Source organism: Rana temporaria, chromosome 8 (genome assembly GCF_905171775.1).
Source record: "Rana temporaria chromosome 8, aRanTem1.1, whole genome shotgun sequence".
Lineage (NCBI taxonomy): Eukaryota > Metazoa > Chordata > Amphibia > Anura > Ranidae > Rana > Rana temporaria.
This window is the reverse complement of record NC_053496.1, coordinates 40851884-40872105: the sequence shown is the minus strand read 5'-3', so window position 1 is coordinate 40872105 and position 20222 is coordinate 40851884. Positions and strand designations below refer to the sequence as shown.

General features: G+C 47.4%; 1 pseudogene; it reads left to right on the top strand.

Moving 5' to 3' along the window:
- Positions 1 to 18309: 18309 nt before the first annotated feature.
- On the top strand, positions 18310 to 18440 carry LOC120912564 (annotated as a pseudogene).
- Positions 18441 to 20222: the final 1782 nt, after the last annotated feature.

The following is a 20222-nucleotide window of genomic DNA, read 5'->3' as shown; positions in this document are numbered from 1 at the left end:
TTTTTGCTTTTTCAGAAATCCGAAAATTCTGAATTTCGAATTTCAGAATTCTGAATTTTTGAATTTCCGAAAAAAGCAAAAAAACGAATAAAACGGAAAAAAAAATGTTTTCGATTTTCCCGAATTTCCGAAAAAATAAAAAAAACGAATGAAACAAAAACACATTTTTTTTTTTTTTTTTAATTTCCTGAATTTCCGAAAAAAAAAAAAAGAAGAAAATAACATAAACGAAAAAAACGCCTAGGTGTGAACTGAGCCTTAGTGTAACTGGGTCCCATAAGTCGCTCCTTCTTTACAACCGGGGGTGGCGCAGTTTGCCATCTTCGCCCTGGGCACCAGGTGGCCTTGTCCCAGCACTGATAATCAGTATCCCTCCACCAGTGCATCATGATGGGTAGGAAGGGCAGAAAATGCCCACACAAAACAGACAATGCCCTTTGCCCTGGCCTTTGTGAGAAGGCTCTGGTATCGGAAGGGTGAGGTAATGGCAATATACCTGTTAATGCCAATGACACAAAGGGTCTCAATGCTGGCAGTCACACACAAAACTTCCACTGAGGTCCAGAACTCACAGAAGATGGAGCCATACAGCCAGGTGCCACTCACCACAAGGGTGGCCCCCAGGGGCACCACAAACAAGCCCATGATGGGGTCTGCACAGGCTAAGGAAGTGATGAAGACATTGGTTAGTGTTTGCAGACGCTGGTTCTTTCCTATGGCCACAATGACCATGATATTGCCCATCAGAATAAGCAGGATGATGATGGACATCAGAATGGCCATGCCAACTGTCCACTGCTGGGACATCTCTGGAAGCATTTGCATAGGGCTTGGCACTGTCGGAGGTAGGCTACTCCGGTTCTTGCAGTCAGGGGACACCCATCCATCCCCCATTGTAGCAGCAGAACTTGATGGATCAACTAAAGAAGGGGGGCTGGTGGATCATGTCAGGGCAGTGCTGAGCAGCAGGTGCATTTTAGAACAGGCTCCTGGGTCCAAATTGGTGGAAACTGTTGGGCACCACCTCAGGGGCGGACTGACAACTCATGGGGCCCCTGGGCAACAGGAGATCATGGGGCCCCCTGTATCCATGCTCAAGCCACACCCACACACATCATGGGGGCACAGAGCAGGGCATGGGGGCACAGAGCAGGGCATCGGGGCAAAGAGCGGGGCATGGGGCACACATCAGGGCATGGGGGCACACATCAGGGCATGGGGGTAAAGAGCAGTTCATGGGGTAGACGGCAGGGCATGGGGGCACAGAGAAGAGCATGATGCACACAACAGGGCATGGGGCAGACAGCAGGGTATGGGGGCAGACATCAGGGCATGGGGGCACGGAGCAGGGCATTGGGTTGACATCAGAGCATGGGGAAAACATTGGTGCATGGGGGAACACAGCAGGGCATGGGACAGACAGCAGGGCATGGGGGCAGACATCAGAGCATGGGACAGAAAGCTGGGCATGGGGCACAGAGCAGGGTGTGGGGCAGACATCAGGGCATGGGGGCACAGAGAAGGGCATGGGGCAGACATCAGGGCATGGGGCACACAGCAGGGCAAGGGGGCCTAGAGCATGGCATGGGGTAGACATCAGAGCATGGGGCAGACATCAGGGCATAGAGCAGGGCATGGGACAGACATCAGGGCATGTGGTAGATAGCAGGGCATGGGGGCACAGAGCAGAGCAAGGGGGCACAGAGTATGGCATGGGGTAGAGATCAGAGCATGGGAAAGACATCAGGACATCGGGGCATAGAGCAGGGCATAGGGCAGACAGCAGGGCATGGGGCAGACATTAGGGCATGGGGGCACGGAGCAGGGCATAGAATAGACAGCAGGGCATGGGGCAAAGAGCAGTGCATGGGGCAGACATTAGGGCATGGGGGCACAGAGCAGGCCATTGGGCAGACATCAGGGCATGGGGCAGACAGCAGGGCATGGGGGCTCAGGACACATCACAGGGCCAAAGGGAATTGGGCACACAGTGGGACACATAGTAGGCCATGGGGCACAAAGTATGACTTATCACGGGGCACACAGTAGGTCATGGGACACATCACAGGACACATCATTGGGGCACACAGAAGGGCATGGGGGCAGGCAGCAGGGCATGGGGACACGGAGCAGGGCATGGGGCACACATCGGGGCACACATCAGAGCATGGGATGCAGGGCAAGGGGGCACAGAGCAGGGCAAAGGGGCACACATCATAGCATGAGGCAAAAAGCAAGGCATGGGGGCAGACATCAGGGCATTGGGTAGACATCAGAGGATGGGGCAGACATGAGGGCATGGGGGCACAGAGCAGGCCATGGGGCAGATATCAGGGAATGAGGGCACACATCAGAGCATGGGGACAAAGAGTAGGACATGGGGCAAAGAGCAAGGCATGGGGGGAGAAAGCAGGGCATGGGGCACAGAGCAGGGCATGGGCAGACATCAGGGCATGGGGCATATATCAGGGCATGTGGCAGAGAGCAAGGTATGGGCAGAAATCAGGGCATGGGGCAGACAGAGCAGGGTATGGGCAGATAGCAGGGCATGGGGCAGACAGAGCAGGGTATGTGCAGATAGCAGGGCATGGGGCAGAGAGCAGGGTATGGGCAGATATCAGGGCATGGGGCAGAGAGAGCAGGGTATGGGGCAGAGAGAGCAGGGTATGGGCAGACTCTAGGGCATGGGGCATGTTCAGGATGCTGGGCACATACTGTATAGGGACACAGCACAGCATACAAGTTTTCCTTCCTAGATGCAGAGTAGTGCGGGAAGCGGCTGTAAACATACCTCTCGTGATGCGCTCCTCCCCGCCGGGCCCCTCCTCTCTTCTCGTCTGTCCGAGGTGATGACAAATAGAAGCACCTGGGGTGGACGGAAGAGAAGGAGGGGCCGGCCAGAGGCGCGTATCACAAGAGGTCTTGTTTACACTGCAGTCTCTTAGCAGGAAGCAGTGATTCGGGACCCGATCTACCCGTCAGCTAGCTGTGATTGACGGGTAGATCGAAGGGGAAGCTGTCATGGGGCCCTCTACTGGTCACGGGCCCTCGGTCCATGCCCGAAGTGCCCGATGGTCAGTCCGCCCCTGGTTCGTAGTCTCTGACCATTTATTCTAGTATGTTCGTTGTCTCTGACCATTTATTCTAGTATGTTCGTAGTCTCTGACCATTTATTCTAGTATGTTCGTAGTCTCTGACCATTTATTCTAGTATGTTCATAGTCTCTGACCATTTATTCTAGTATGTTCATAGTCTCTGACCATTTATTCTAGTATGTTCATAGTCTCTGACCATTTATTCTAGTACCGGTATGTTCATAGTCTCTGACCATTTATTCTAGTATGTTCGTAGTCTCTGACCATTTATTCTAGTATGTTCATAGTCTCTGACCATTTATTCTAGTATGTTCGTAGTCTCTGACCATTTATTCTAGTATGTTCGTAGTCTCTGACCATTTATTCTAGTATGTTCGTAGTCTCTGACCATTTATTCTAGTATGCCTGTAGTCTTTGATCATTTATTCTAGTATGTTTGTAGTCTTAGACCATTTATTCTAGTATGTCCGTAGTCTCTGACAGGGCTGGACTGGGACAAAAATTTGTCCCTGGACTTCATCCAGACTGTCCCACTTTGACAGGTCTCTCCCATGGCGGCCGGACAAATCCTGCACCCCCCCCCCCCCCTGCCACCCAAGCCCTCTCTCCCCCTTCACTAGCCAAGTGGTTCTCAACCTGGGGGTCAGGACCCCCTCAGGGGTCATATGGTGATTTACCAGGGGTCACCAAATCCTGGGCTGTTCCTGAAGCCCGTATCACTCTCCCAGCATTTTTGCAGCCACCCAGCAGGGCTATCCCTGGAGCCCACATCTGCCCACTCAGCCTCTTCGCAGGCGCCCATTCAGTTTACGGCATGGCTGGGGGACAAAGACTAAATGTCAGCTGACTGGTGAGGAATGTGAAGTGGGAGGGGCTGGAGGAGACCCTATCTCCTGATTTTGGCATAGGTGTCACTGCTACAAGACACCACAGAGCTTTAGACAGTGAGTTACACTACCTGCGATTATAGTTGCCAATAAAAGGACTCAGGGAGCGCTAAATGTCTGTGGGTTAGGGGCGTAAATTACTTGTCTTGCCTTGGGTGCTGACAACCCACTCTATGAAAGTAATTTTACTGTTAGGGGTCACCACAACTTGGGAAATGTTATCAAGGGGTCACGGCCCTAGAAGGTTGAGAACCACTGCACTAGCCGTTCTACTTTATTAGAGTAGAACGGCTGGTACTGGTACTCTTATAGGGAGTACAAGTGGGGAAGCTAGACATTATTTCACCCGGGGAAAAGAATCAGTTTGGTGCCCCCCCCTTATGTTACAAGATTAGGCAGAAGTGAGAAACTCCCAGGCTATAGCTGTTAAGTCAGCTGTCTGTCCCCTCCCCCATGCTCCTCTGTCGCCCCCCCTGCTCCTCTGGTCCTCCCCCTGCTTCTTTGTCCCCCCAGGTGAGCGTTGCGGGGAGGGAGAGGAGGTGAGCGCTGCGGGAAGGGAGAGACAGAGGAGCGGAGGGGGGCGGCAGGTCGTTGTCACTGAAGCAGGCCCGCTGAGCCATCGGCCCACCGGGAAACTCCCTGTAGTCCCAATGGCCAGTCCATTCCTGGTCTCTGACCATTTTTTCTAGTATGTCTGTAGTCTCTGATCATTTATTCTAGCATGTTCATAGTCTCTGACCATTTATTATAGTATGTCCGTAGTCTCTGACCATTTATTCTAGTATGTCCATAGTGTTTGACCATTTATTATAGTATGTTCGTAGTCTCTGACCATTTATTATAGTATGTCTGTAGTCTCTGATCATTTATTCTAGTATGTTCGTAGTCTCTGACCATTTATTCTAGTATGTCTGTAGTCTCTGATCATTTGTTCTAGTATGTCTGTAGTCTCTGATCATTTATTCTAGTATGTTCATAGTCTCTGACCATTTATTCTAGTATGTTTGTAGTCTCTGACCATTTATTCTAGTATGTCTTTAGTTTCTGCCAATTTATTCTAGTATGTCCATAGTTTTTGACCATTTATTCTAGTGTTTGTAGTCTCTGTCCATTTTTTCTAGTATGTTTGTAGCCTCTGACCATTTATTATAGTATGTTTGTGGTCTCTGATCATTTATTATATTATGTTCGTAGTCTCTGACCATTTATTATATTATGTTCGTAGTCTCTGACCATTTATTATATTATGTTTGTAGTCTCTGACCATTTATTATATTATGTTTGTAGTCTCTGACCATTTATTATAGTATGTCTGTAGTCTCTGATCATTTATTCTAGTATGTCCGTAGTCTCTGGCCATTTATTCTAGTGTTTGTAGTCTCTGACCATTTATTCTAGTGTTTGTGGTCTCTGATCATTTATTCTAGTATGTTCCTAGTCTCTGGCCATTTATAATAGTATGTTCGTAGTTTCTGACCATATATTCTAGTATGTTTCTTGTCTCCGACAATCTTCTGTAGCATTACACTACACGGAATCTTATTTGTGGCCCTTCAATGCTTTTAGGGGCCACAGTTGAGTTCCCCTATACCTCATAATTTGATAACCATTGGCATTGACTCTTCAAATGATATTCCTGTTGTGTCCACTTGGTGTCACCGGAGTTGCAGGCTAGTGAAAGCTCCAGAGCACTATACAGTTCCTTCCATAAAATTCCCATAATTCATATGGAGGGAGATCTTGTTTTAACTCTTACTATAACACAGACAGATAATTGCTGTGACTTAACCTGCTGCTTCTTAATTGCATGAAATAGCAGCTCAAAGAATGCAACAGTCATAAAAATGCTGACAGAGGTTCAAATACAACTCAAAATGTAAAAATAAAGAACTGGCTTTAGATACATCTTAAAGCGGGAGTTCACCCGAAAAAAAAAATGTAACATTAGATTGAGGCTTATTTTGTCAAGGGGAATCGGGTAGTTTTTTTAAAATAGAAGCAGTACTTACCGTTTTAGAGAGCGATCTTCTCCGCCGCTTCCGGGTATGGTCTTCGGGACTGGGCGTTCCTATTTGATTGACAGGCTTCCGACGGTCGCATACATCGCGTCACGAGTAGCCGAAAGAAGCCGAACGTCGGTGCGGCTCTATACGGCGCCTGCGCACCGCCGTTCGGCTACTTTCGGAAAATCGTGACGCGATGTATGCGACCGTCGGAAGCCTGTCGGAAGACTGTCAATCAAATAGGAACGCCCAGTCCCGCAGCCCATACCCGGAAGCGGCGGAGAAGATCGCTCTCTAAAACGGTAAGTACTGCTTCGATTGTAAAAAAACACCCGATTCCCCTTCACAAAACGAGCATCAATCTAATGTTAAAAAATAGGTTTTTGGGTGAACCTCCACTTTAAGGGCTCCTGTACATTGGCATTTGTTGGCATCTGAGTCAATGAGATATCAATAAGAATAGAAAACAAATCAGAAAATGGTTAAAGCAACTCAATGGCAGATCAAAGCATCTCAGAAGCATCTGAAAACATGCTGCATTGGCTCTGAATCCCATTCCTGAATACATCTGAAAAAAAAAAAAAAAATCAGCAGTAACATAATGTCCAGGGGAGAAGGGGAAGAGGGGGTTAATTAGAGCTAATAGGGGTGACTGCAGGGGCGGACTGACAATTGGGGCTCTCGGGCACTGCCCGAGGGCCCCATGCCACCAGGGGGCCCCATCAGGGTTGCCAGGCTCAATAAAACCAGTGACAGTATGTCAAAATCTGTGTTTTTTTTTACATCTGTCCCTGATATGTCTGAAACCGACATGCTTTTGATGTGAAAATCCAGACATTTTAACTGCCCTGCCTCTGCACTGCCTCCTGGCATGGTGGCCATCTGTAAGCCCGGGGGCCCCATAGTCTTCTATTGCTCGGGGGCCCCATGAGGTGTCAGTCCGCCCCTGGGTGACTGTAAGGGATAATAAGATGGTAAACAGAGGGGAATAAAAAAACTAAAACCTTTTTACCTGTCAGGTTGCAATAACTAACATCAAATGCAGATTGAAACTCTCCCTTTGATCTGCAGAAAAATAAAACAGAGTAGCAGCAAATGTAACAATGTTATTGTGTGTGTGTAGGATGCCCAAGGTCCACTCAATTTCTGACCTCCAGCCTTCTCTTCAGGCTTGCACAGTTGTACCGGTGATCTGACGATCTGGTTCCGGCTAACGAGCTGGTTCCTCTTAAGGGCTGCGCAGGCGCAATCCTTGCAAAACGAAAATCTCCAAACCTCGGCCGGCATCCAGGGCGACGTGGAATTTGAGGAAAGTGGCTCGCTCGGCCTCCTGGCTCTTTTTTTAACATCCTCCAATCCACGGGGATGTTAAAGAATGAGCCTGAATGCCGGCCGAGGTTCGGAGATTTCCATCGGCAAGGATTGCGCCTGCGCAGTCCTTAGAGGAACCAGCTCGTTAGGGGAACCTTAATGACAAGTCACCGGCTCCTCTCCTGCACTGAAATGGCTTATACTCGGTGAGCTTCTCAGCAGGTCAGCTTATTTCCTGGCTATAGGACTTCCATCATCATTTAGTCCGTTATTCCTAAGCCTGAGAGTCCATGTCCCACCCCTTCCATTCACTGGATTTCAGTTCTTTTGATCACGGAGGCTCAGCATGCAAAAACAGCCTGCCTAGGAATACCCACTCCTCCAGACTGACATCTACCCATCAAGGCATCTTGATATTTGAGTAGCTCCTCCCAAAAGCCAGCCCGCTGTTTTGCATCGGGGCTGAGGAATACAGCCTCCTGCCCACCCCCTTGTCCTGCCCCTGTCTGCCTGGATTGCATAAAAAAGGACATAGATCCAGTAATGGCATCCTTGGTTTAAAATAAGGCATGTACTGAAAATGGAAAAGTTTTATTTAAAAATGTCATTACCATGTTTAGGGGTATATTTTTGGGGTGTGTGTGTAGCATAAAGAAGGTTCCCTATATGAGAAGTAAGTGAATATATCCAGTGAAACAAATGAACAAACAGCAACCACCGCCACCAATGAATGAATTGGCCGGTCACCCCAAGGAATGACCATTAAAGGTATGAAGAAAAACAGTCGCTTCCCCACCACACTTCCGTACACTGTACACACTGGGAGTGACGTCACAAGATTCCACCCAACACGTTGCGTCACTGGTCACGTGACTTCCTCGGGGAGGTAGACGCTTCTGCATATCTTACTAAACCTTGATGTAAGCAGGTATTGAATAAATACTGTATGTTATACTTTACTGGCAATATTGCGCTGTTTTTTTTTGCTCTCTTTGAGTTATTATCGATCAAGAGGCACATAACTGGATGATGTCTCCTGGGACACACACAAGGTCCCAGAAGACACCGCTCCCCCATTCCCCTGGAGGCAGCCGAGGAGCAGAAGCAAGAAGACGGACCGCGAATCAGGAAGTGACAGATTATGAGATCTGCCTAGCAACAGGCGCTTCAGGTATGTATAAAACATTTTATTATTATTATTATTATTTTTGCAGCATTTTCGATTTTTTTTGTTTTTTTGGTGGAGCTTCCGCTTTAAGCAAGCACACAATTCTATACACATTACTAAGGTTCACTATATGACATGTTAAAGCTTATATAAGATTTTAGTGACTGGATTTACTTATAGTTAAAGTGTTTGTAAAAGCAGAAGTTTTTTTTTTTTTTATCTTAATGCATTCTATACATGAAGATAAAAAGCCTTCTGTGTGCAGAAGCCCCCCTCAGCCTTCACAATACTTACCTGAGCGCCATCTAGATCCAGCAATGTTGCACGAAAGACTTGGCTGCCTGGGACTTCTCTTCTTATTGGCTGAGACAGCAGCAAAGTCAGTCAGCCAATGAGGAGAGAAAGGGGATAGGGTTGGACCGTTGCTCTCTGTCTGAATGGACACGCGGAGTTGCGGCTCGGCTGGGGTGCCCCCATAGTAAAATCTGCTTGCTGTGGGGGCACTTAACAGGAGGGAGGGGCCAGGAGGGACACGAGAAGAGGAGGATATTGGCTGCTCTGTGCAAAACCAACTGCACAGAAGAGGTAAGTATAACATGTTATTTTTTTTAAAAATAGATTTTACAATTTTCAGTTTACTTCTTTCTAAATTTCATATTTTGCCACCTGTGGAACCAAACTGTATCAGAGCACCGCAAACCAAAAATGCTATTTAATTCATTTTTAAAATTTACCGCAAACCCAATCCAACCCACCCATTTATTTATACCTCCATGCTTTTTTTTTTTTTTTTGCTGAGAGTATGGGCATGAGTATGGGCATGTAGCATTTACTTCCTGGAATCCATTTGCTCTTAGCTCAGGCATGTAGGCAGGCGGGTGTGCTGAGCTTAGAAAACCCCTCCTCTCCTTCTGAGGACCCCTGAGGTGTATGACATCATTTTAGCCTAGGTCAAAAACCAGGAAGTATCTAAAATTTTAAATAAAATAATATAAATAACAAGTAAATATAATATAACCACATAACGACCGCCCGCAATGTACTGCGGATGGGCAGGCGCTGTAGGTAAATCAATGTACCCGTACGTCACGGCCTACTTCCGGGTATCAGGCGCGCACTAATTGGCTGTGTACAATCATAGCCCAAAGCTCTCTCGAAATTCAACACAGAGCTCTGTTCACAGGGAATAATCCCTGTTTCTTATCCCTGTGAAGCAGGGATGAGAAGCTTAGAGATCAATTTGTAAAAATAGCACACTGTACACATATTATAGCACATATGTAACCCCTTGCTTGCCCTAGATGTTAACCTCTTCCCAGCCAGTGTCATTAGTAAGTTATTATAAGTCGCTGACACCACCATTAGTAGTATGATTTTTTTTTTTATCCAGTATATATACAGTATATACCATAGTTTGTAGGCTCTATAACTCTCAAGCAAACCAATCAATATAAGTACACTTATTGGTATATTTTTTTTTTTTTTTTAGCAAAAACATGTAGCAGAATACATTTTGACCAAAATTTAGGAAGAATTTTTTTTTTAACAGGTTTTTTTTTTTTGGATATGTTTTATAGCAGCAAAAAAATGAAAGAGCGGTTTTTAATTTTTAAATGAAAAAAGAACCCAGTGGCGATCAAATGCCGCCAAAAGAAAGCTCTATTTGTGTGCAAAAAATGAAATATATTTTGTTTGAGTACAGTGTTTCATGACCGAACAATTACCAGTTATAATAGCGCAGTGCAGCATAGCAAAAAAGGCCTGGTCATAAAGGGGGTGAGATATTCAGGAGCTGAAGTCAATAATATAATATAACAAAATGTGATAGAAGTATAATATGATATGATACAGGTATCATATGATACAGGTATAATATAATATGATACAGGTATAATATAGTATAATATGATACAGGTGTACTATAATATGATACAGGTACAATATAATATAATATAATATAATACGGGTACAATATAATATAATAAAATACAGGTATAATATAGTATAATATGATACAGGTAAAGTATAATATAATATGATACAGGTACAATATAATATAAAATAATATGATACAGGTACAATATAATATAATATAATACGGGTACAATATAATATAACTTAATTCAGGTATAATATAGTATAATATAATATGATACATGTATCGTATGACGTAATATAATATAATATTATACAGCTATAATATAATACAGGTATAATATAATATGATACAGGTACAATATAATATAATATGATACAGGTCAATATAATATATAATATGATACGGGTACAGAATAATATAACTTATTTCAGGTATAATATAGTATAATATAATATGATACAGGTATCGTATGACGTAATATAATATAATATTATACAGGTATAATATAATACAGGTATAATATAGTATAATATAATATGATACAGGTACAATATATAATAATATAATATGATACGATTACAATATAATATAATATAATACAGGTATAATATATCATATAATATGATACAGGATACAGGTAAAATATAATACAGGTACAATATAATATGATACAGGTACTATATAATATAATACAGGTACAATATAATATCATTTGATACAGATATAATATAATATGATACAGGTATAATATAATATAATATGATACAGGTATAATATAATATAATATGATACAGGTACAATATAATATGATACAGGTACTATATAATATACTACAGGTACAATATAATATCATTTGATACAGATATAATATAATATGATACAGGTATAATATAATATAATATGATACAGGTATAATATAATATAATATGATACAGGTATAATATAATATAATACAGGTACAATATAATATGATACAGGTACTATATAATATACTACAGGTACAATATAATATCATTTGATACAGGTATAATATAATATGATACAGATATAATATAATATGATACAGGTATAATATAATATAATATAATATGATACAGGTATAATATAATATAATACATGTACAATATAATATGATATGATACAGGTACAATATAATATGATATGATATAGGTAAAATATAATATAATATGATACAGGTATAATATAATATAATATAATATGATACAGGTATAATATAATATGATATGATATAGGTAAAATATAATATAATTGTTACGGAACCATGAACCAGACGTACAACAAGAGGTAAGTGAAAATAAGAAGGCTTTATTGAAAATCAAGCTGTAAAGCAAAAGTCCAACGGATGGTGAAACCAGAGGTCAGGAACCAGAAGGGTAGTCAGACGAAGCCAGGATCAGGAACCAGCAGGGAAGTCAGACGAAGCCAGGATCAGGAACCAGCAGGGAAGTCAGACGAGGCCAGGATCAGGAACCAGCAGAGAAGTCAGACGAAGCCAGGATCAGAACCAGAAGCAGCAGCAGTCTTAGAAGCATGTGCACACAGGAGGACCAAGCAAGGAACTGAAGTCACAGACCTCCTATATATGTGAGCCAGGTATCCAGCTCCTCCCAGTGGGAAGGAGGAGCCGCAGGGTGGGAGGCTACAAGAGACCTAGAAACCAAGATGGCCGCCAGCACATGTCAAACGAAGGAGACAGGAGAGAGGTAAGACCATGACAGTACCTCCCCCTCAAGGGCCCCTCCTCCGCGGTGCAAAAAACGGTTTCTGAGGGAAGCGTGCGTGGAAGGCTCGGAGCAAGGCAGGAGCATGGACATCTGCGGAGGGAACCCAGGAACGCTCCTCAGGACCATAACCACGCCAGTGGACCAAAAACTGCACCCGACCGCGGACCAGGCGTGAGTCCAGGATATTGCTCACCTCATACTCCTCGTGATTGCCCACTTGGACCGGACGAGGCCGAGGAACCGAGGAAGTGAAGCGATTGCACACCAGTGGCTTCAACAGGGAGACATGAAACACGTTGGAGATCCGCATGCCAGGTGGAAGCGCAAGGGCATAGGCTACCGGGTTTACCCTGCGAAGCACTCGGAAGGGACCAACAAAGCGAGGAGCCAGCTTGGGAGTGGGCACTCGAAGGTTGAGGTTGCGGGTGGACAACCATACACGGTCTCCGACTTGGTAGGAAGGAGCAGGCGCTCGTCTGCGATCAGCCTGGAGTTTCTGGCGCTGCGCAGAGACCTCAAGGGACCTCTGGATCCGTACCCAAGAAGCACGTAGAGCAGAAAGGTGATCCTCCACAGCCGGAATATCCTGGGGAGAGAATGCCTCCGGTAACACGGCAGGTTGGAACCCATAATTGGCCATGAAGGGAGACGTCCCAGAGGAAGAGTTCACAGCCGTGTTCCTGGCAAACTCAGCCCAAGGCAGGAGGTCAACCCAATTGTCCTGGTGATCGGAGACATAGCAACGAAGGAATTGCTCCAAGGCCTGATTGGATCGTTCTGCGGCCCCATTGGACTGAGGGTGGTAGGCCGAGGAGAAGGAGAGATGAATCCCCAACTGGGAGCAAAAGGCGCGCCAGAACCTGGACACAAACTGACTCCCCCGATCCGACACTATCTCTTTGGGCAAACCGTGCAACCGGAAGACCTCCCGGGCAAAAATCGTGGCCAACTCTTGTGCAGAGGGTAACTTCTTGAGAGGAACACAGTGGCACATCTTGGAAAACCGATCCACAATCATGAGAATGACCGTATGGCCTCGGGATGCAGGGAGGTCCACAATGAAATCCATCCCCAGGTGTGACCATGGGCGCTCCCCGGTGGCTATGGGTTGCAGCAGGCCCAACGGAAGGTGCCGAGGGGACTTACTTTGGGCACAAACGGAGCATGCCGCTACATATGCGGCGATGTCGGAACGTAGGAAAGGCCACCAGAACAGACGTGAAACAGCCCAGGACAGCTGATTCTTACCAGGATGCCCCGCGGTCTTGGAGTTATGGTAGGTTCGCAACAACCGAGTGCGCAACTCCTCAGGCACAAAACATCTGCCGTTGGGTGTCCCAGAGGGAGCACCAGACTGAGCCGCCAAAATCTGCTCACCAAGAGGAGAGGTCAGGCTGGTGCGAATGGCGGCCAGGATCTGATTCGGAGGTATGACCGAAGTCGGTATAGATTCCTCCCTGGACAGCTCGGAGTACTGCCGTGATAAGGCATCCGCCCTGATGTTCTTGGAACCAGGTAGGTAGGAGACCACGTAATTAAAACGTGACAAGAACAGAGCCCATCTGGCCTGACGTGGTGTCAATCTCTTGGCCTCAGAAAGGTAGGTCAGATTCTTGTGGTCCGTCAGGATGAGAACCGGAACCACCGAGCCCTCGAGCAAGTGCCTCCACTCTTTGAGAGCCTGCACTATGGCCAATAACTCCCTGTCACCAATCTGATAGTTGCACTCCGCGGGTGACAGTTTCCGGGAGTAAAACCCACAAGGAAGCAGCGGACCCTCTGGTGTCCTGCGCTGAGACAGAAGGGCGCCTACTCCCGTCTCGGACGCGTCCACCTCGAGGACAAAGGGCAACCCAGGGTTGGGATGAGACAGAATCGGAGCTGACACAAAGGCGGATTTTAGGGCCTCAAAAGCCCTGATGGCCTCGAGCGGCCAGACCTGGGAATTACTGCCCTTCCTGGTCAGATCCGTGAGAGGCTTGGCCAGCATGGAGAAGTCCCTGATGAACTTCCGATAATAATTGGCGAAGCCCAAAAAACGCTGCAAGGAACGAAGACCACTGGGCTGAGGCCACTGCAAGACAGCCGAAACCTTCTCAGGATCCATGGAGAACCCCTCAGCGGAAATGATGTAACCTAGGAAGGTTACCTGGGATCGGTGAAATTCGCATTTCTCAAGCTTACCGAACAGCTTGTTCTCTCGTAACCGTTGCAACACTCGTTTGACATCCAGAATGTGGGCCTCCCTGGATTCAGAATATACCAAGATGTCATCCAAATAGACCACCACACACTGCTGCAACAGGTCACGGAAAACATCGTTGATGAATTCCTGAAAAACTGCGGGCGCATTGCACAACCCAAAGGGCATAACCAAGGATTCATAATGACCGGTCCTGGTGTTAAAGGTGGTCTTCCACTCATCGCCCGCCTTGATCCTTACCAGGTTATATGCCGCCCTCAGGTCGAGTTTGGTAAAGACCGTGGCCCCTTTAAGGCGATCGAACAGCTCGGAAATCAAGGGTATCGGGTAAGCGTTCTTGATCGTGATGCGATTGAGACCCCTGTAATCGATGCAAGGCCTCAACTCACCGCCCTTCTTTTTCACAAAGAAAAATCCAGCCCCTGCCGGGGACGAGGATTTGCGAATGTGACCACGGGACAGCACCTCCATCACGTACTCCTCCATGGCCTCATTCTCCGCAACCGACAGTGGATAGACCTTGCCGCGAGGAGGAACGGCACCAGGTTGTAACTCAATGGCACAATCATATGGGCGGTGCGGAGGTAGGGCAACTGCGCGTACCTTATCGAATACATCCCGGTACTCCTCGTATTCAGGAGGCAACAGAGAGTCCGAGGAAGTACACAGCAACTTGACAGGCCCATGGATGCACTTAGCCCCACACTGTGGTGACCATGAGAGGATCTCGGCCGATCTCCAGTCAAAAGTCGGATTATGCTTCTGGAGCCAGGGGTACCCCAAGACCACCGAGTAGTGTGGAGACGAAATAACTTGGAAGCAGACCGACTCTCTGTGAGCGGCACCAATGGCTACCCCCACTGGAAGGGTCTCATGAGTTACGTGTGACGGTTGGAGGGGTCTGCCGTCTATCGCCTCTAGAGCCAGCGGGGAACCTCGAGCCTGTAGAGGAATGGAATTGGCGGCAGCGAACTCACTATCAATGAAAAAACCACCAGCACCAGAGTCCACCAACGCCTGGGTCGTCACCGAGCCCCCGACCCAGGAGAGGACAACAGTGATCAGTGGTTTATCAACACGGGAAACCGGGGACGAGGAGACTCCACCCAAGATCTGCCCCCGACAGGATCTCAGGTGCGAGCGTTTCCCGGACGGTTCGGACATGCCAACCGAAAATGCCCATCGAGACCACAGTACATGCATCGGCCCTCGCGTCTCCGGAGTACCCTCTCCCCCTCGGACAAGCGAGCAAACCCCAGCTGCGAGGGTTCACCCCCAGACAAGTCAACACCAGGAGGCGTGGGAGGAGAGGGAGGCACGGGTGGGACAGCAAACGTAGGCGCCAAACTGTTAGGAGGCCTCCGCAGGCTCACCTTAAAGGAAGGTCTCTCCCTGAGTCTGGTGTCAATCAAAATCAGGAAAGAAATTAGAGCCTCGAGCTCCACTGGTAGGTCCTTAGCTGCAACCTCATCCTTCAAGGCATCCGAGAGACCATGAGAGAAAGCAGCGACCAGGGCCTCATTATTCCAACCTACCTCTGCTGCCAGGGTACGAAACTCAATGGCGTATTCGGCTACGGATCGTGAACCCTGTCTGACGGACATAAGGAGCTTCGCAGCAGAGGCGGCGCGAGCCGGCACATCGAATACCTTCCGAAGAGAAGCAACAAAACCGGAAAACTCGGCAACCACCGGATTGTTGTTCTCCCATAAAGGACTGGCCCAGGCCAAGGCCTTGTCCGAGAGCAGCGAGATCAAGAACCCCACCTTTGATCTCTCAGTGGGAAAGGCATGTGGCAGCAACTCAAAATAAATGCCCACTTGGTTAAGGAAACCTCGGCACTGAGTTGGCTCTCCCCCAAATCGCTGTGGAAGGGGGGCAGAACCGGACATACCCCGAAACACCGCAGGCGCAACAACAGGTGTCGAGGTAGACTCTGGCGCAACAGTCGGATCGGCCGTAGGAGCGGGCCCAGGAGCGACGACCGACCCATCGGCAACGGGAGCGAAATGAGCCGTGCGTTCAAGCAGGGTTTGCAACGCCACGGCGAACTGACCCAACAGGGACTCCAGCTGATCAATTCTGGCAACCAGCGTGGGTAGCGAGGATGGCTCTGTACCGTCAAAATTCATGGCTTGGTCCTAATGTTACGGAACCATGAACCAGACGTACAACAAGAGGTAAGTGAAAATAAGAAGGCTTTATTGAAAATCAAGCTGTAAAGCAAAAGTCCAACGGATGGTGAAACCAGAGGTCAGGAACCAGAAGGGTAGTCAGACGAAGCCAGGATCAGGAACCAGCAGGGAAGTCAGACGAAGCCAGGATCAGGAACCAGCAGGGAAGTCAGACGAGGCCAGGATCAGGAACCAGCAGAGAAGTCAGACGAAGCCAGGATCAGAACCAGAAGCAGCAGCAGTCTTAGAAGCATGTGCACACAGGAGGACCAAGCAAGGAACTGAAGTCACAGACCTCCTATATATGTGAGCCAGGTATCCAGCTCCTCCCAGTGGGAAGGAGGAGCCGCAGGGTGGGAGGCTACAAGAGACCTAGAAACCAAGATGGCCGCCAGCACATGTCAAACGAAGGAGACAGGAGAGAGGTAAGACCATGACAATAATATGATATAGGTACAATATAATATAATGTAATATAAGGATTAGAAATAATTAATGTTGACTGAGCGAGTTTAGTTCTACATGAAATAAGCTGCAAAGTGTCTCTGGAAATATCTTGATAGAATTTCATTCATTTTCCAAGACCCGAGCTGCTCCAAGCCTGAAGAGACAAAGCTTTTTCAGACACACAATAGATCTGATCAGCGGGGGGCCCAACCAGGACGAACCCCCACCGTTTATCATCCACCCACAAGCACTGCCGCCGCAAATGGAAAATCCCTTAACAAGCACAATATAGACCTAAAACAATAATAATAATTTTGGACGGAAGCCACCAACTTGATAAAGCTGATTGAAGGCCCGCGCGTGTTATGCGGCGCGGTATCTCGGATTGACAGGCGTGAAGTCAGCTGCCCACTTCCTGTCGGGCTCTCTGGGATTTCCTGTAGGAGACAAAGACCCCCGTCCTGAGCCCTGTGTGGGTAGCATCTATTAATACTCCGCTACTAAATACCGCTACACCATAATTACTGCTCTACCCAGCCCCCGGACGCAGCGTAATTCCCCTTATTCCGTGAAAGAAACGTATTTCTAAATTTCCAGAAGAGCGCGTTGGCCTTTGTGATCAGCGGGACGTTTTTATGTCGGCAATTAAAGAGCAACCGCCAAACATAGTGTAAATTTTGTGTTTTTTGAGATCCAGCCAAGCAGGGGATAATTTGCTTTTTTGTTTTAATTCCACGTTTCCGCCACCCAAGTCCTCGGCTTCATGTTTTATTCATATATTCCTTTTATCGACTTTACTTTCCGTGAACTAATAATTACCGGGATCGCTATTGAGACAGAAAGTACACAATGCTGCACGCAGGGAGCAAGGTGCTGCAAACACCACGGTGGGGAAAGCGGAACTCCAGACACAGGAAACGCAGCTCTGTATTCTTTACTGCATCGTTAAAGTGAAACTCTGGTCTTCCCTTCTAATGCACACCGTAAAAAGCTTACAGTGTGCAGTGGAATCACAGCAAGCTATTTTTAGTACAGGAGAGGAGCCTATACAGTTGTACAGGCTACCTAGATGCGGCTCTTTAATTAGGCAAATTAGGTGGTCGCCTAAGGCCTCGCGCTCACAGGGGCCTCGCGGCCGTCTAATTTGTCACTGCTTAATCACTGTGTGATAGATCCGTGCAACTTTCTGCAGCTATTTTTATTTCCTTGAATTATTATTTTTTTTTTTTTTAAGGCCTATAGCCGCCTCTGAGGCTACCCTCTCCTGTGCTGAAATTGCTTACTCTGATTCCGTTGCACACTGTGAGCTTCTCACTGTGTGCATTAGAAGGCACAGCAAGTCAGTTAGAACCTGCCTCATTTCCTGGCTAGAGGACAGCCAGCATCATCTAACCCAGGGGTCTCCTCGGCCTTTTGGCTAAGATCAAGTGTAGTATCTGTTCTTATCAGTTGCCAATAGGTGGTGCTAAGCTGACTGTCCCCGGTACCCTGTGGCAGGGGGAAAGGGATGGCAGTCGGCGGACGCTAAGCCTGTTGGTGTGGAGGTGGAAGCCTTCTGATGTGGACAGAGAGGCATGAGGTCGAAGCCAAGAGGCCGGGTCCCTGGCCGTTGGCCTGGATTTGGTGGTATCTGCCCCAGTCAGTTGTTCTGGAGGGAACCCTTGCTTCTCCTTTAACCGGGAAGGAGCGGGTAGTACTTCCAGAATGTGATTAGGTGGGAGAGTTAGGGGTTGTGGGTGGAGTCTGCATCAGTAGGCTCTCCCCGACCTCTTCTCCCACCTTCCTGGCTGGGAAGGGTGCTGCCGGTCCGGACCGGGGGCTAGGGACCGTTGAAAAGCCCGTGGAGATTGTGCCCCTGGAGTGGCAGTCCAGGGGTGCCATACATTGCACGAGTGTTTGAGGGGCACTCATCGTGGGGCACCTTCAGGTCACTGATCTCCACAACACACTTTTCACACCTGCCGCTTGGGCCGGGCCTTTTGGCTAGGACCAGTGGAATTTTTCTTTCCTGGCCGGAGGGCCGGCCAATGTATTTCACATTGGTCACTTTCCTCACTCTCCCATCTTCCTTTTCCCCACTTTCTTTTATTATTTTTCCCCGTGTGTTGTTTTGTTTGTCACTCTTTTTGTTGGTGCTTGCACTTTATGTGTGGCGAGTAGGGTGCTGGTCCTCGGGCCGGTCTCTGAAAGTCTTGGGAGTTGGTAGACTCGGCCTTCTGGTTAGGTTCACCGGCTGTCATGGGGTCTCCCTTCGGGGGAGCCTCACCGAGGAGGGTTCTGTTTCGGCAGTCCCTCTGAGGATGTTGGGTCCTTGTGGCTTCGGCTGCTTGGACCAAGATGGGTCCATATGGCTTCGGCTGTATGGACCACAGTTACTCTAGTCCCTGTCAGGAGCCTAACGCCCCGGGGGATCAGAGACGGGTCCTCTTCGGAGGACCACTGACGTTTGCACCCGTCGCAGTTTTTTGTGATGTCACTCTTTATGTGTGTGCACATTTTTCCCTGCACCGGGTGGAGTTTTTGGGTTGTGTTTTGCACGCCACAGGCTTTTCAACAGAAAAAAGGGGGTCTCCAAACTGCGGCCCTGGGGCCGGATGTGGCCCTTTGCTTGCCTTAATGCGGCCCTTGGGGCACTATTCCATCCAATTTAAATGGGGCATAATTCTTGTTGCTGACATCAATGGGGCACTATTCCTCCAACTGTCACCATCAATTCTTTCCATTAACACCAACAATGGGGCACTAGTCCTTCCACTGTCAACAAAGATATGGTATTATTTACTCCCACTGGACATTTTTTACTCCCAATGGCCCTTGTCTGGCCCCCCTAAAGTCTGAAGGACCGTGAACTGGCCCTTTGTTTAGAAAGTTTGGAGACCCCTGATCTAGCCCCTTCTCCCCTGCCTGAGTGTCCATGGCCCACTCTGTTCATTCATTAGGTTTCAGACGAAAATTGAGACAACATTTTAGTTGTTCGGAGATCTGGATGTATCCGAATTTCCTAATCTCAATAGTAACGGATTTCAACGAATCTGAAATAAATTATAACAAAACAAATAGTTTGAATTCGAAAATGAAAATGAATTCTAATTTGAAATAGAAACATATTGCAATGAATACAGCAGGGCTCAAAATTTCAAGTCCTGAGCTACTAGCCAGGCCTCAAGGGTTACTCGCCACCAGTTGCCCCACCTAATTCATATACTGCCCTGCGCCTAATTGCACCCGTAAACACGCCCTCGTAGATTATCTCATGGAATGACAGTGTTTTATGCAGAATCAAGTTACAAAATTAAATATTACCAACAAC